The following is a 16,006-nucleotide window of genomic DNA, read 5'->3' as shown; positions in this document are numbered from 1 at the left end:
TTAAAGAAAGATGCAGGAAAATTTAAGGGGAAGGAAATAAAAGTCATTTATTTGGGTATGCTTCACCTAAGAAACGAGTTTTTAATCTTTCCTCCGGGTCTGTTGAAGAATGGTACCACATTGACTGTCAACGGTACACCACACCTCCTGCTGGGAAGGGGACCATATTGAATGTTTGATTATGATGGGTTATTTGATTTTTCTCTCCTTGGGCTGATGTATAAGCTGAAGACTTGGAGTATCTCGTGAACCACCACGGCCGATACGTTCCAACCAACCTTCAAGTCAAAACGGGTTGAGAAATGGATAGTTGGAGTGCCTATGGGTTTACATAGACTTTTCACCCAACTAAACACTTTAAAAAATAATAATATAGATATTGGAAATTTTTCCGAATTTAACCACGAAATCATAGTGAATTCGGTTTGATAATTTAAGGAGGTAACCGTCACATTGGTTACGTTGACCACTTAAAGTTCCTGTCGTATGGCATTTGTTTCGCTTTGGCCTATGAGATCGAGTACTTTAGTCAGGTTATCCTCCAAGTAAGGAATCGTCTTACCTTTGATTCTCAGAATCATTTTGTCAGGGCCCGACTCACAGTTCTCTCCCCCTTCCAGCTACTACGACAACATGTCATACTCCCATGCTTTAAGGTCCGGAAGTAAAACAAAACAAGGGAATTCTTAAGAATTTCCCAAAATAAAAACAATATACTAAATTTAATAAATAAAAGAGTTAAAAATATTTTGAGAGTGAGGCATAGCCTCGGAGTTGTGTGTCCACAAGATTAAAATAATAAATAAATAAATAATTTAAAAAGGTTGTAAACACAAAAAATAAGCACATAAGGCAATCAAGTAAGCACGTATAGGGCCCTAAGCATATTACTAGGGCATTCTAACGACCTATCTTATAACCTTCGGCTTTGATACCAATCTGTCGCACCCCAACCTACGGCGGAAATGCCAGGGTGCGAACCGTTGGTTCACCACTGTAACATCTTGGATTTTTCGTTTACGTTTAAACCGACGGGAATAATATTGATTTTCATTATTAAACAAAAATAATATATTTAAGTTTCTAATGTTCAATTTATACCCCACATACTTTATATAATGTCTAAATCCTTATTTAAAACATAAAAGTTCAATAATGTAGCAAATATCAAACTACAGAGACTAAAAATGCAAAAATAAAACTTTCCCCATTGTGACCCGGGCGCTGCGCGACGGGACCACCCTAGGTGGCCGCGCTGCGCGATGGGACCACCCTAGGTGGCCGCGCGGCGCGACGGGGTACCTGCACAGATCGTTTAAGCTTTAGTTCGTTTTCTAGTTCGTTTAAGGTATAAAATCGTTTATTTTAGGCATGTTAGAGTGAAATAAGGTCCAAGTAAACATCATACAACTAAAATACCATTCCTAATTCGTTTTACCTTGTCCAAGATCAGATCTTTGTGAATAAATCGAAGATTCTTTCCTTAAATCGCATATACTTGCTTAAACGGCCAAAAAGCCCATATTTTGTTTGTTTTAGCTATTCTTATATAAACACATCATAATTCCCTGCTGTAAACCTTAACCGAACCCTACTACATCTCCTCCAACCGTCATCTACCTCTGCTCATTCTCAAACCCTTCGGTTTTTGCATATTCGTTAAAGACACAAGCCTTGACGTTTAACTTTGCTTATACGTTATATCTCTTGATCCTTTCACTTTCTGGGTAAGTTGTAAACTGTAAAATTGTTCATACATATTCTCTAGTCAATAACCTTTAATCAATTTCTGAGATTGAAGGGTATTGACAGGTCAATTGCTTTAAAACCCGATAAAGGGTAAAAACAGTCAACAACTTTGACTTCTCATTTTCTCATACTTCTGGTCGGATTCAATGTTCGGTCCAGAAGACTTTTCTTCTCGTAATTAAATTTTAAGGGTTCTGACCAAAACCTGACTCCCGACTCGAAGTTCGGATTCTGGTCAGACTCGACTCGTTTAAACATTAAAATCAACATAACTAGAGTTCTACTCATCTGTTTGGATTGATTCCAGCGGCATTAAGTTTGTTTTTATTTATAGTTTCATATCACAAAGTTTTAGATTTTGATCATTAATCTTGTTGGACGTGTATTGGACGACTCGCTTAAATCATTAGTTCGTTTGTCGAATTTATTAATCACTTGCCTTCCGTCTAAGGTGAGTTTGATGATTCCCCTTTTTATCTATTGTTTTCAAACGTTTTGGGGATATATGCGTACTTATTCATATTTTCTATCTATATATATACACAAAATCGCAAATATAATCATTGTGTGAATATCAGTTGAATGCTATTTGCTAGTTGCTACATGTTTAATTGTTTACTTGATAACGTTTCGGAGAGGTCCAACATATCCCCTTGTAGAGGGTTCTCATTAGTATGATCATACGCTCATCTTAGTAACCGGAGCCCAATTCGCTTGGCAAAGGTAAAACGACAACCTTAGTCATTGTAACCAATGCCCGATTCGCTTGGCAACGATTTCATTGGCACACACACGATTTGGTTATATGCATGATTGTTATGATTCGATTGATTATTATCACATAGTTGGTTTGCGCATTTATCATTTACCATTTATCAACTATATATATATATATTATTTGTTGTTTCAAAATTGGTGATCATCTCACTCAACATGTGTTGTTAATCAAACTCCATTTTCTACGCATATGCAGGTTGATTGAAGATAGAAGTTTGGACATTTAGAAAGACCTTAGGATTATAATGAAGACAAACTTGAATTTAAATGGTTGTATCTATTTATTTGAATTGTATCGTTGTATTTAATTATTGTGTGTGTTATTTGAACAAAATAATTAATTAGATATTGTCATTTATATTTATGATAGTATCTTCGAGCTGTGAGCAATCGGATCACGCCCCGGCATTTCCGCCTTAGGTTGGGGTGTGACAACCGCTCACAAGGTGCTATCATACAATTTAAATATGACAATAACTAATTAATTTATTTATTTTAAAATTTCAAACAAGTACACAAAGTTCAAATCATGACAAAAATAACCTAAACTAAATAATTATTCCAAATTAAAAATAGAACACAAATATTTTTTATTTCAATAACTAAGGTCTCTTTAAATATTTCTTCACCTTAGCTTCAAACCAAATGATAACCTACAAATAATGTGTATAAAATAATATAGATTTAACACGAGGTTGAGTGAGAAAAATCACCAGTTTTGATATAATAATGATAAATAAATAAAAGAACAAAACGGATACTGTGAGTATAAATCAATCAAATCATGAGAAAATAAAGTGTGTCAGTTGACCATGCCTCTCGAACACGAGCTATGGCTACTATGACAAAACAAATACAAATAAGGGTGTCGGTTGACCATGCCTCTCAAACACGAGCTATGGCTACTAGGGCGGCGTATGATCATACTAACTTTTTAGACTTCGGATGGACTTCTCCGAATGCGATAAAATAAAACCGCTAAACAAAGAGCAGTTAATCATTCAATTGATAACACACAACACTCACAGCTTGCTAGTGCAAATAATATATAATATGTAAATATGAATAAATGTGCAAGTGTCCCAAAAACGTTTAAAAGCTGTAAAAAGTTAGGAATGACTTCTCACCTTGGCAATTAAGCGAAAAACCGAGAGACATAATAAACGAGCAAAGTTGATGGGATGATTTTTACGATCCAACCAGACCTGAGAATTTTACAAAATAAATTAGAGTCAAAACCGAGAACATAGCCGCTAGAATCAATCCAAACGGATATATAGAACTCCGGTTATGAGATTTTCAGTAAATAATCGAGCTAGTATTGACCAGAATTCGAACAGCAAGTCGGGGGTTGGGTTGGTTAAACACTCAAAATAAATATAAAAGTATTCTAGACCGAAAACTAGTTCCGACCAGAAGTGATAGAAAACGATTGGTCAACTTAGTTGACCAATTTACCCTTGAACGTGTCGGAGTCCAATTGACCACCGAGATTCCCTCAATCGGCAAAATTGATTGAGGGATTTTGTTCTATAGATAAAAATCTACAAGGTTAAAGAAGACAACTTACCCCGAAGATGAGAAGAAGAATGAGAAAATCGTGGTTAAAGATGTCTTGAATACTAAAGTCAACTAGTCTTGAAAGAATTCGATTAATCTTGAAGAATATGATAATGGGAAGAAGAATTTTGTGGTATTTGAGATGAGGATGGCTTATACAAGGGTTTTAGGGTTGGAAAATGTTTTTAGATGAAAAATATAATGATTGTGTTAGTTGTTTTAGTGATTACTCGATTAAGGAAACCGAATTAACATAATTAAGACAAAATCGGTTCAATTAATTCAAATATCTTGGTGTGATGAACAAGAAATGGATGTAGAAAATGTATAATAGTAGATTATAAAAAAAGTTCCCGAAATTAGTCTATCATATTTTGATTTTTGGCAAAATTAGTCCCTGTAGTTCCCGAAAATGCATTTTTTTAACCATTTTAAGCGATTTTGAGAGTTGTTAAGGACTATTTTGGCATGATTGAAAGTTATGAAATTATAGAATAAGTTAAACCAAGTTAAATACCAATAAATACAAGTTTTATTATACAAAATACCCTATTTATATTCCCGGGTCGGGTAAACGAATACCGTTATGAATATGAAAATTCCGAAGTGTTACATCTGTACCCTTTTATGACACACAATGGATGTCGTTGAAAGCATTTTTCTAGTAGTGACTTGGTCCAGAAGTACCATAGTTAAACGCGATCAATGCCCTAATGTATCTTATAAATATTACAAGACTTAACATTGCATTCTCAATATATGTGCTTGTGAAATATAGTTTAAGTTCAACATGTTGTACTCTTCTTCCCTTCACTAAGTTTTATTATAAAAGGTTTTCTTAGTAAAGTTTTTAGTGAGGCAACATCTGATCCAGAAGCATCAGTATAGGTCCTGAAGTGCCAATTTAACACCATCATGAAGTATGTTGTTTATTATGTAAAATATGCTACGCACGTTTTTTCCCCTTAGCTACCGCTTTGTCCCACTGGGTTTTCCTAGCAAGATTTTTAACGATGCAACATCATTAAGCATATTGAATGATAAATTAATATCCTTAAAGGACTCGAGATATGGATATGTTTTCATGAATAAAATAAGAAGTCCGATGTCATGTTTATGCAGGATATCCATCAGACTTGCACTGAGCTCGACTGTAATTCAACTACGTTTTCACTCATGAAGGTCAATGATCAAATACTTACAAGAGGCATGCGGTTTAGACCAAATCATTAAGAACTCAATAACTATACATGAAGACAATTAAACTTGTATAGTACCGATTGGAGAAGATTTCATCACAATCAAATCAAGCAGCAATGGTAGGAGATTGACTTCTAAAGACTTAGAGGTTATGTTCAATTGAGGGGGAGAATTACACACGTTGTAATCTTTTTTCTTAACTAGAGTCTTATCTCATTGGGTTTTCTTAATAAGGTTTTAATGATGCAGCATAACTAATCCAGCAGTATTAGTTAATATTGGTCCAGAAGAACCAAGCTAACATTATCTAGTAGTATAATGTTGATAGCACATAATATAAATATCTTGGGGAAGTGTTATAAATACATACATTTATACCCAAACCAAATGTTTTATAGGTTGTAGTATTACACACACGCACACACACACACACATATATATATATATATATGTGTGTGTGTGTGTGTGCGCGTGTGTGTAATACTACAACCCATAAAACATAACACACACACACACACATATATATATATATATATATATGTGTGTGTGTGATGTATATAACACATTTATTATAATCTCTAACTGATAAACGACTTTCCTTTCTATATTTTCTCTTCGGTTTATTATAACTTTCAGTTTAACATATCATTTTCATTTATTGTGGTACATAAATATTTTTTTATATAATTGTGACATCATTCGATTCTTGAGTCTAAGTCCTGTCGGTAGGATGATTAGTTCAACAACTGTAACATTTCGGGTTTCTTATCATATTCGATTATTTCGTTTATCATTGTATGAACCTATTTCGGATCCTAATCACAAAAAAAAATTTCATTTATAAGTTATTTAGTTCCCCTAATGTTCACTTTAAGTCCTTCCTATTTAATATATTGTCTATTCATTATTTATATCAAACAAGTTCCTAAAAAGATCAAAATGCAAACTAGAGGGACTAAAGCTGCAATTTCATGAAAGCATGAACCCGGGTGGCCGAAGCACTGCGCGGCCATCCCTAGGCCCTTCGTCACGCGGCGCGGTGGATAAGCTGCACAGTCAGTTCGCAATATCTTGTTTCCTAAACTCGTTTAAGGCATAAATCGCGTATTTTCGGCATATTAGAGAGAATTAAGGACCAAGACATCTTAATATAACTGAAATACATGTTATAACTCGTTTCTTAATCACCAAGATCGAATCTTTTGGTTACATTCAGTGATTTATTCATAAAAGTATAATTTACTTGCTTTAACGGGCCAAAAAACCTATAATTAGTTCGGTTTAGCCTTTCCTATATAAACAACCATTAAACATATGCCACAAAACTTTACAACAACCCTAAACATCACTCTCAGCCGTCACCCTCTTTGTCTCTCTAAATTATTTTCGGTTTTTGGTGTTTTCGTTGAAAAAACCGTTTACATTCGATTGACTTTGCAAGCTTAAGGACCGTTGACTTGATATATCTCATCATTCGTTCCCTTTTCGAGTAAGTTGTAAACTGAGTTTTCGTTCATAATAAACATCCTCTAGTTGATAACCTTCAATCAATTTCTGAGATTGAAGGGTATTGGCTGGTCAATTGCTTTAAAAACCGATAAAAGGGCAAAATAGTCAATCTGTTTGACTTCTCGATTTCTCATACTTCTGGTCGGATTCAACGTTCGGTCCAGAAGACTTTTCTTCTTGTAATAAAATTTTAAGGGTTCTGACCAAAACCCGACTTCCGACTCGAAGTTTCTGATTCTGGTCAGACTCGACTCGTTTAAACATTAAAATCGACATAACTCGAGTATACACATCCGTTTGGATTGATTCCAGCGGCATTAGGTTCGTTTTTACTTATACTTTCATATCGTTAAGTTTCAGGTTCTGTTGGTTTTCATCATTCCGCGCGTTAATCGGAAGTCTCGTATTTTTATTCTTAATTATTATTAACTCGCTTATTTTAAGGTGAGTTTTGTCATCCCCCTGGTTTTACTTGTTTTCAAACGTTTTGGGGGCGTATACATACTTATAGTATTTCATATTTTACACATCTTAACATTAGCAAACGTGGTATTGTGTGTGAATTGCTAGACATAGTTGCTAAATTGATTACTTGTTTCATTTGCGCATTCGGAGAGGTCCATATTCTCATTATAGTATGATCATACGACCGTCTAGTTTTAACCGGCGCCCGATTCGCTTGGCAATGATTCACTTAACACTTATTTGCTCATTGGTTTAGTTTGTTTACCGCTTTACTTACGTTTTGCTACTTTTCATATATTTATATATCATTGCAAAACTAATGGCATGCTCACTGAAAAAAATAACATATTTGTTGACAAAACTATTGTATTTTCTACATATATGTAGGTTATCGTTTGAATTGAAGAATTGAAGTCATGGATTGCTAGTTGAGACCATAGGCTTATTCAAAAACAAATTAATTTAAGTTATTTGAATTATTTCCTTTATTGTCATGGATTATTGTTTTGGAATTATTTTCTATATTTGGATATTTGTTTCTTTTGGAATAAAATAAATTATTAGATATTGTCACCATTATTGTATGATAGTTAACTCGAGTTATGAACAATCATGCTCACGCCCCGGCGTTTCCGCCTTAGGTTGGGGTGTGACAGATTGATATGAGAGCCGAACGTTTAAGATAGGTGGTTTGAAAATGTCCTAGTCGTATGTTAGGAACCCTATACGTGCCTATCTGAACTATGTTATTTGCTCATTAATTGTTTGTAGCTTATTTAGTTAATTATTTATGATATCTTTTATTTTAGATAACTAGTTAGTATCGTATCTTTTCTTTCTATGTTATTATTTATTAGATCTTTTATTTTAGGAAAGTAATTATAGGAAAGTAATTAGTAATATCTTTTATCTTAGATAATTTTTTAGTTGTATCTTTTATTTTCAGCAATTATATCTTTTAATTTAGGAAATAATCTTTTATTTTAGTAAATATTGCACACACCAAATCTGAGGCTATGCCTCACTTTCAAAAATATTTTCACAATCTTTAAAAGAATTTTTAAAACTTTAGTAGATTGCTTTTCTTAATTTGGGAAATTCCTTAAGAATTCCCAAATTTGTTTTTACTCCTTCTCCTTAGGGCATGGGGGTATGTCATGTTTGGTTAGTAGCCGTAGGGGACTAGAGAACTGTGAGTTGGGCCTTGGTAAAACAGTTCCAAGAACCAAAAGTAAGACGCTATTCCTTACCTGGAGGATAACCCGGCCACAGTACTCGAGTCCCTAGGCCAAAGCTGAACAGTATGTCATACAACCGGACCTTAAGTGAATCAAACGTGACCGATCAACGGTTGCATTTCTTTTATAAACCGAATTCACGTGATTCGTGGCTAAATTCGGTAACTTTCCAAAACTTGCATTTTAATTATTTTAAAATGTCTAGTTGGGAGGAAAATCACCCATGGGCACTCCAACTATTCATTTCACAATCCGTTTTGATTCAATATTTTGTTGGAGTTATCATCGTGGTGATTCACGAGATTCTCCGACTACTCATTTTGATTCGTGTATTCGATAATTAATGGGCTCAGTTAAAATGCCATGTAACGCTCATGGGCCGACCCACTCCAATGAATTTTTAATTCGTTAATTAGTTGGGTCAGTTAAAATGCCATGTAACGCTCATGGGCCGACCAACTCAAATTGTTTATTAATCGTTATTAATTGGGCCAATAAAATCCCATGGAACGCTCATGGGAAGCCCAATTCTCAATATATAAGTCCCGTCATGTAATTGGGGTCATTTAAACTACCATGGAACGCTCATGGAAGGCCCAATTCCCGAAGCTTAATTTTATGATTTAGTTGGGCCATTCAAATTGCCATGGAAAGCTCATGGGAGGCCAACTCACTGGATTTAATTCGTTATTTACTTTGGGTTTTGAGCTGCCATGGGAAGCCCATGGAAGCCTAACCCAATTACATTTTACACTTTAACTTGAAATAAATATTTTGTTTAACTAACTATCCTAAAGGTTAACCACATTATTTTAAATCGCGACTTGTCCTCGAGTCATGACAAATCACTAGCACGTATTAGTCACATTTCCTCATTGTCTTTCATTGACTCGTTTACACAACTTACCCAATCCTTATAATATTTCACGTTTGGTCCCCGCAGAATGTTTTCTCAACTTCGTCGACGTAGCAACCGCCGTCCATCGGCTACTCATGATCATCGTTTGGCTGCTCGCATCACGAAGGAGTTCACCGCTGCTTTGCCCGAGGTGGTGGCTCAATTACAAAACATCAACTCGAGTGGATCTGCTACTTCGAGTGCACTAAACAACTACCACTACAAGAATTTCACGAGTGCCAAACCCCCTCTTTACCTTGGCGAGGAGAATGCTACTAAACTCCTCCGCTGGTTTGAGAGGATGGAAAACATCTTTATCCACTCTGAGTGTCCGGACGACAAACGAACTCATTTTGCTCAAGAATTTTCGAGGAACGTGCCCTTACTTGGTGGACCACATTCAAGGACCTCCAAAGTGTTGATAAAGTATTAGCCATGCCTTAGGAGGAGCTAAAGGAAGCTATGAAGAGAGAGTTTTTACCGAGCATGAACTGCAAAGGCTCGAGACGGAGTTTTGGGAGCTGAAACAAATTGGTGGCGATAACTCTACTTACTCGAACCTATTTAAGGAACTGAGCCGGGTGGTACCTCATCTTGTAACCCCGTTGTCCTACGGTATCCACAAGTATATCTGTGGACTACCTACTATCTTCTGTGGCACGATTGACAGTCGAGACCCCCTCACGCTGGAGGAAGCCATAACCCTCGCTACTTCCTTGACTGATGATCACGTTCGAGATGGTACACTGTCTCGAAAGGACTCCAAGACTGCTGCTGAAAAGAGTAAAGCCGAATCCTCTACTTATGCTAAAGCCCACCCGAAGCCTACCCAAAACAACAACTCTAACCGTTACCACAAGAACAACAACGATGGCCAAAAACGCAAGACTCATCACCAAAACTATGCCGTAAACCAACCCAACAACCAAGCACCGAACCAAAATGCACCCAACAAGAAGCCGCAAAATGGGCCGCACCCTCTGTGCTCAATCTGTAACCGTCATCATCCCGCATCAACCACTTGCCGCCTTTGCACCTCGTGCAACCGTTATGTGCATCTTGCCAACACTTGTCGTGCACCTCCAAATGCACGAGCCACTCCTCAACAACCCGCACCGTCTGCTCCTCGAACTCTAATAACCCCCAAGCTCAAGCCGGTATTCCAAATACCCGTGCGTGCTACCATTGTGGAGATCCTAGTCATTTTTGCAATATGTGCCCATTGCTAGCCCGTGCCAATCAAGCCCATGTGATACCTCCACCGCATTATGCTCATCAAGCCCAAGTTGTTCCAGCACCGTACTACACTAGCCAAGCCTACCAAGTCCAAACTTACCAACCCCGATCCCTCAAAGCTTTGCACCTCACACCTATGCTCTTCAAGTTCCGCAACTTATGGCTCTGCCGACTGCTACTGCTCAAGTCCCTGCTATTCATGCCCCTCCAACTAATCAAGATGCACCAACTCCTCAAGGTTCGAATGGTTATGCCTTCATGATGAATGCGAATCAAGCCCAAAGCTCAAGTGATGTGGTGAATGGTGTGTTCTCTATTAATAACCATTCTGCTTCCGTGTTATTCGATACTGGTGCCGATAAGAGCTTTATTTCGTTAGACTTTGCGTACATTATTGATAAGCCTTAGGATAGGTTGTCTAAGCCTTTTACCGTAGAAGTAGCTAATGGGAATTCGATTACTATCGATTCAGTTATTCGGGATTGTGTCATAGTTCTTGATAAGGTCAAGTTCCGTATAGATCTTATTCCGATGCAAATGGGGAGTTTTGATGTTATAGTTGGGATGGATTGTTGACTTTAAATCACGTTGAGGTCGTTTGATATGATAAGTTCCTCCGTATACCTCTTCAAGATGGTCGTATTCTTAAAGTATTCGGTAATACGCCTGCTTCTAAGCTTAATCTCATGTCGTGCTTTCGAGCTCATCGTTATTTGCGTAAGATGTACGTTTCCTTTTTGGCGCTAGTGGTGGAGAAAGATAAGGAGAAGAAGAAAATTCAAGATATTCCTATTGTGCACGATTTTCCCGACGTCTTTCCTGATGGCGTTGTTGGACTTCCTCCTATTCGTTAAGTCGAGTTTCGTATTGATCTCGTACCCGGAGCTAATCCCGTTGCTAAAGCACCCTATCGTCTTGCACCGTCTGAAATGCAAGAGCTTTCGAGCCAATTGCAAGAACTCTCCGATAAGGGTTTCATTCGCCCGAGTTCTTCTCCTTGGGTCGCACCCGTTTTGTTTGTAAAGAAGAAGGATGGATCATTTCGCATGTGCATCGACTACCACGAACTCAACAAGCTTACCGTCAAGAATCGTTACCCGCTCCCTCGTAGCGATGATTTTTTCGATCAACTTCAAGGAGTCGCTTGCTTCTCAAAGATCGATCTCCGTTCGGGTTATCATCAACTTCGCGTTAATGAAGATGACACACCCAAGACTACTTTCCGTACTCGATATGGGCATTAAGAATTTTGTGTTATGCCTTTTGGGCTAACCAATGCACCCGCGGTTTTCATGGACCTCATGAACCGTGTGTGTAAACCCTACTTGGACAAATTCTTAATTGTTTTCATCGATGACATTTTGATCTACTCGAAATCCGAAAACGATCACAAAGAGCATCTATATGGTATCCTTGACCTCCTACAGAAGGAACAATTATATGCCAAGTTTTCGAAGTGTGAGTTTTGGCTTAAAGAAGTTCAATTTTTGGGCCATATCGTTAACGACAAAGGTATCCATGTTGATCGCGTAAAGATTGAAGCCGTCAAGAGTTGAAAGACACCGACGTCTCCCACCGAAGTTCGTTCTTTTCTTGGTTTGGCGGGATATTACCGTCGTTTCATTCGTAACTTCTTGAAGATTGCATTGGCCCTCACTGCTCTTACACATAAGGGTAAACCTTACGAGTGGGGGTCAAAGCAAGAAGAAGCGTTTCAAACACTTAAGGACTTGCTTTGCAATGCGCCTATTCTCGCTCTTCCCGAAGGTGTTGAAGATTTTATCGTATTCTGTGATGCTTCTAATCAAGGCCTAGGTTGTGTTCTTATGCAACGAGGCAAGGTTATCGCGTATGCTTCGAGACAACTCAAGGTTCACGAAAAGAATCATACGACGCACGATCTCGAGCTTGGTGCCGTCGTATTCGCCTTGAAGATTTGGAGACATTATCTCTATGGTACCAAATGCGTAGTATTTACCGATTATAAGAGTCTCCAACACATTTTCGATCAAAAGGAACTCAACATGAGGCAACGGCGTTAGGCCGAGTTGCTTAGCGACTATGATTGCGAGATTCGCTACCATCCCGGTAAAGCAAATGTTGTGGCCGAAACGCTCTTAACCGTAAGAAACAAGTCAAATCCGTGTTGTTTACGTATGTTCTTGTTCAAAATGATCTCGAAGAGCGTGTTCTTAACGCGTAACACGAATCCGTCACCGAAGGCAACATGTATGACGAGATGTCGTGTGGTGTGGAATCTCAATTGGAAACCAAGCCCAATGGTTTACTTCATTTCCTTAATCGCTTATGGATTCCCGATCGTGATGACCTTCGCACATTCATAATGGACGAGGATCATAAGTCACGATATTCCGTGCATCCCGGTGCTGATAAAATGTACGTTGATCTTCGTTCCATCTTTTGGTGGCCCGGAATGAAGAAAGACATTGCTCTCTACGTTGCGAAATGTCTCACTTGCTCTAAATTCAAAGCCGAGCATCATCAACCCTATGGTTTACTCGAGCAACCCCCCGTTCCCGTATGGAAGTGGGAAGATATTGCTATGGACTTTATTACTAAGCTTCCTTCCACTCGAAAGCAACATGATAGTATTTGGGTAATCATCGATCGTTTGACGAAGTCTGCTTATTTCATTCCCATCAAGGAAATGTATTCGGTTGATCGTTTGGCGCATATCTACGTTGAAAGGATTGTTTGTCATCATGGAACTCCATTAACCATTATCTCTGATAGAGATGGTCATTTCACTTCTCGGTTTTGGAAGTCTCTTCAATCCACTTTGGGAACTCATTTGGATCTTAGTACTGCTTACCATCAGCAATCTGATGGTCAATCTGAGCATACGATTCAAACTCTAGAAGATATGCTTCGCTCATGTGTCCTTGATTTTGGGGGCAATTGGGATATTCATCTACCGCTTATTGAGTTTTCGTATAACAATAGCTTTCACTCTAGCATTGGTATGGCACCTTTCAAAGCACTTTATGGCCGCAAATGTCATCCTCCTATTTGTTGGAATGAAGTTGGTGAATCTCAAGTTACTGGTCCGGAGTTGGTTCAAGAAATGACTAATCGTATTGCTCAAATCCGCCAAAATCTACTTGCTGCTCGTAGTCGTCAAAAGAGTTATGTGGATAAGCGTAGGAAGCCTCTTGAGTTTAATGTTGGTGATCGTGTCCTACTCAAAGTATCTCCATGGAAAGGTGTTGTGAGATTTGGAAAGAAAGGGAAGTTATCTCCTCGTTTCGTTGGTCCTTTTGAAATCATTGGGCGTATTGGTCCTGTTGCTTATAGACTTGATCTTCCATCTGAACTCTCAAATATCCATCCGGTATTTCATGTTTCAAATTTGAAGAAGTGTCTTGCTGAGGGTAATCTCCAAATACCTCTCGATGAAGTTCGTATTGATGAGACCATGCATTTCGTTAAAAGACCTGTTGAGATTATGGACCACAAAGATAAAGTCACTAAACGTAGTCGTATACCGTTAGTCAAGGTGCGTTGGGAATCGAAGCACGGAGCTGAGTTTACTTGGGAACGTGAAAATCAAATGAAGGAGACGTATCTTCATCTGTTCGCTACATCTATTCTCTAATTTCGGGACGAAATTCCTAAAAGTAGGGGATACTGTAACATTTCGGGTTTTCTTATCATATTCAGTTATTTCGTTTATCATTGTATGAACCTATTTCGGATCCTAATCATTAAAAATAAATTTCATTTATAAGTTATTTAGTTCCCCTAATGTTCACTTTATTCCTTCCTATTTAATATATTGTCTATTCATTATTTATATTAAACAAGTTCATAAAAAGATCAAAATGCAAACTAGAGGGACTAAAGCTGAAATTTCATGAAAACATGAACCCTGGTGGCCGGAGCGCTGCGCGGCCCTCCCTAGGCCCTCCGTCGCGCGGCATGGTGGATAAGCTGCACAGTCAGTTCGCAATATCTTGTTTCCTAAACTCGTTTAAGGCATAAAATCACGTATTTTCGGCATATTAGAGATAATTAAGAACCAAGACATCTTAATATAACTGAAATACATGTTATAACTCGTTTCTTAATCACCAAGATCGAATCTTTTGGTTACATTCAGTGATTTATTCATAAAAGTATGATTTACTTGCTTTAACGGGCCAAAAAACCTATAATTAGTTCGGTTTAGCCTTTCCTATATAAACAACCATTAAACATATGCCACAAAACTTTACAACAACCCTAAACATCACTCTCAGCCGTCACCCTCTTTGTCTCTCTAAATTCTTTTCGGTTTTTGGTGTTTTCGTTGAAAAACCGTTTATATTCGATTGACTTTGCAAGCTTAAGGACCGTTGACTTGATATATCTCATCATTCGTTCACTTTTCGGGTAAGTTGTAAACTGAGTTTTCGTTCATAATAAACATCCTCTAGTTGATAACCTTCAATCAATTTCTGAGATTGAAGGGTATTGGCTGGTCAATTGCTTTAAAAACCGATAAAAGGGCAAAATAGTCAATCTGTTTGACTTCTCGATTTCTCATACTTCTGGTCGGATTCAACGTTCGGGTCCAGAAGACTTTTCTTCTTGTAATAAAATTTTAAGGGTTCTGACCAAAATCCGACTTCCGACTCGAAGTTTCTGATTCTGGTCAGACTCGACTCGTTTAAACATTAAAATCGACATAACTCGAGTATACACATCCGTTTGGATTGATTCCAGCGGCATTAGGTTCGTTTTTACTTATACTTTCATATCGTTAAGTTTCAGGTTCTGTTGGTTTTCATCATTCTGCGCGTTAATCGGAAGTCTCGTATTTTTATTCTTAATTATTATTAACTCGCTTATTTTAAGGTGAGTTTTGTCATCCCCCTGGTTTTACATATTTTCAAACGTTTTGGGGGCGTATACATACTTATAGTATTTCATATTTTACACATCTTAACATTAGCAAACGTGGTATTGTGTGTGAATTGCTAGACATAGTTGCTAAATTGATTACTTGTTTCATTTGCGCATTCGGAGAGGTCCATATTCTCATTATAGTATGATCATACGACCGTCTAGTTTTAACCGGCGCCCGATTCGCTTGGCAATGATTCACTTGACACTTATTTGCTCATTGGTTTAGTTTGTTTACCGCTTTACTTACGTTTTGCTACTTTTCATATATTTATATATCATTGCAAAACTAATGGCATGCTCACTGAAAAAAATAACATATTTGTTGACAAAACTATTGTATTTTCTACATATATGCAGGTTATCGTTTGAATTGAAGAATTGAAGTTATGGATTATTAGTTGAGACCATAGGCTTATTCAAAAACAAATTAATTTAAGTTATTTGAATTATTTCCTTTATTGTCATG

This window comes from Bidens hawaiensis, unplaced genomic scaffold (genome assembly GCF_021521415.1).
Source record: "Bidens hawaiensis isolate Kalapana, Puna unplaced genomic scaffold, B.hawaiensis_p1.1 tig00029590_1, whole genome shotgun sequence".
NCBI classification, from domain to species: Eukaryota; Viridiplantae; Streptophyta; class Magnoliopsida; order Asterales; family Asteraceae; genus Bidens; species Bidens hawaiensis.
The sequence above is the reverse complement of the archived record's forward strand: the minus strand, read 5'-3'. Positions refer to the sequence as shown.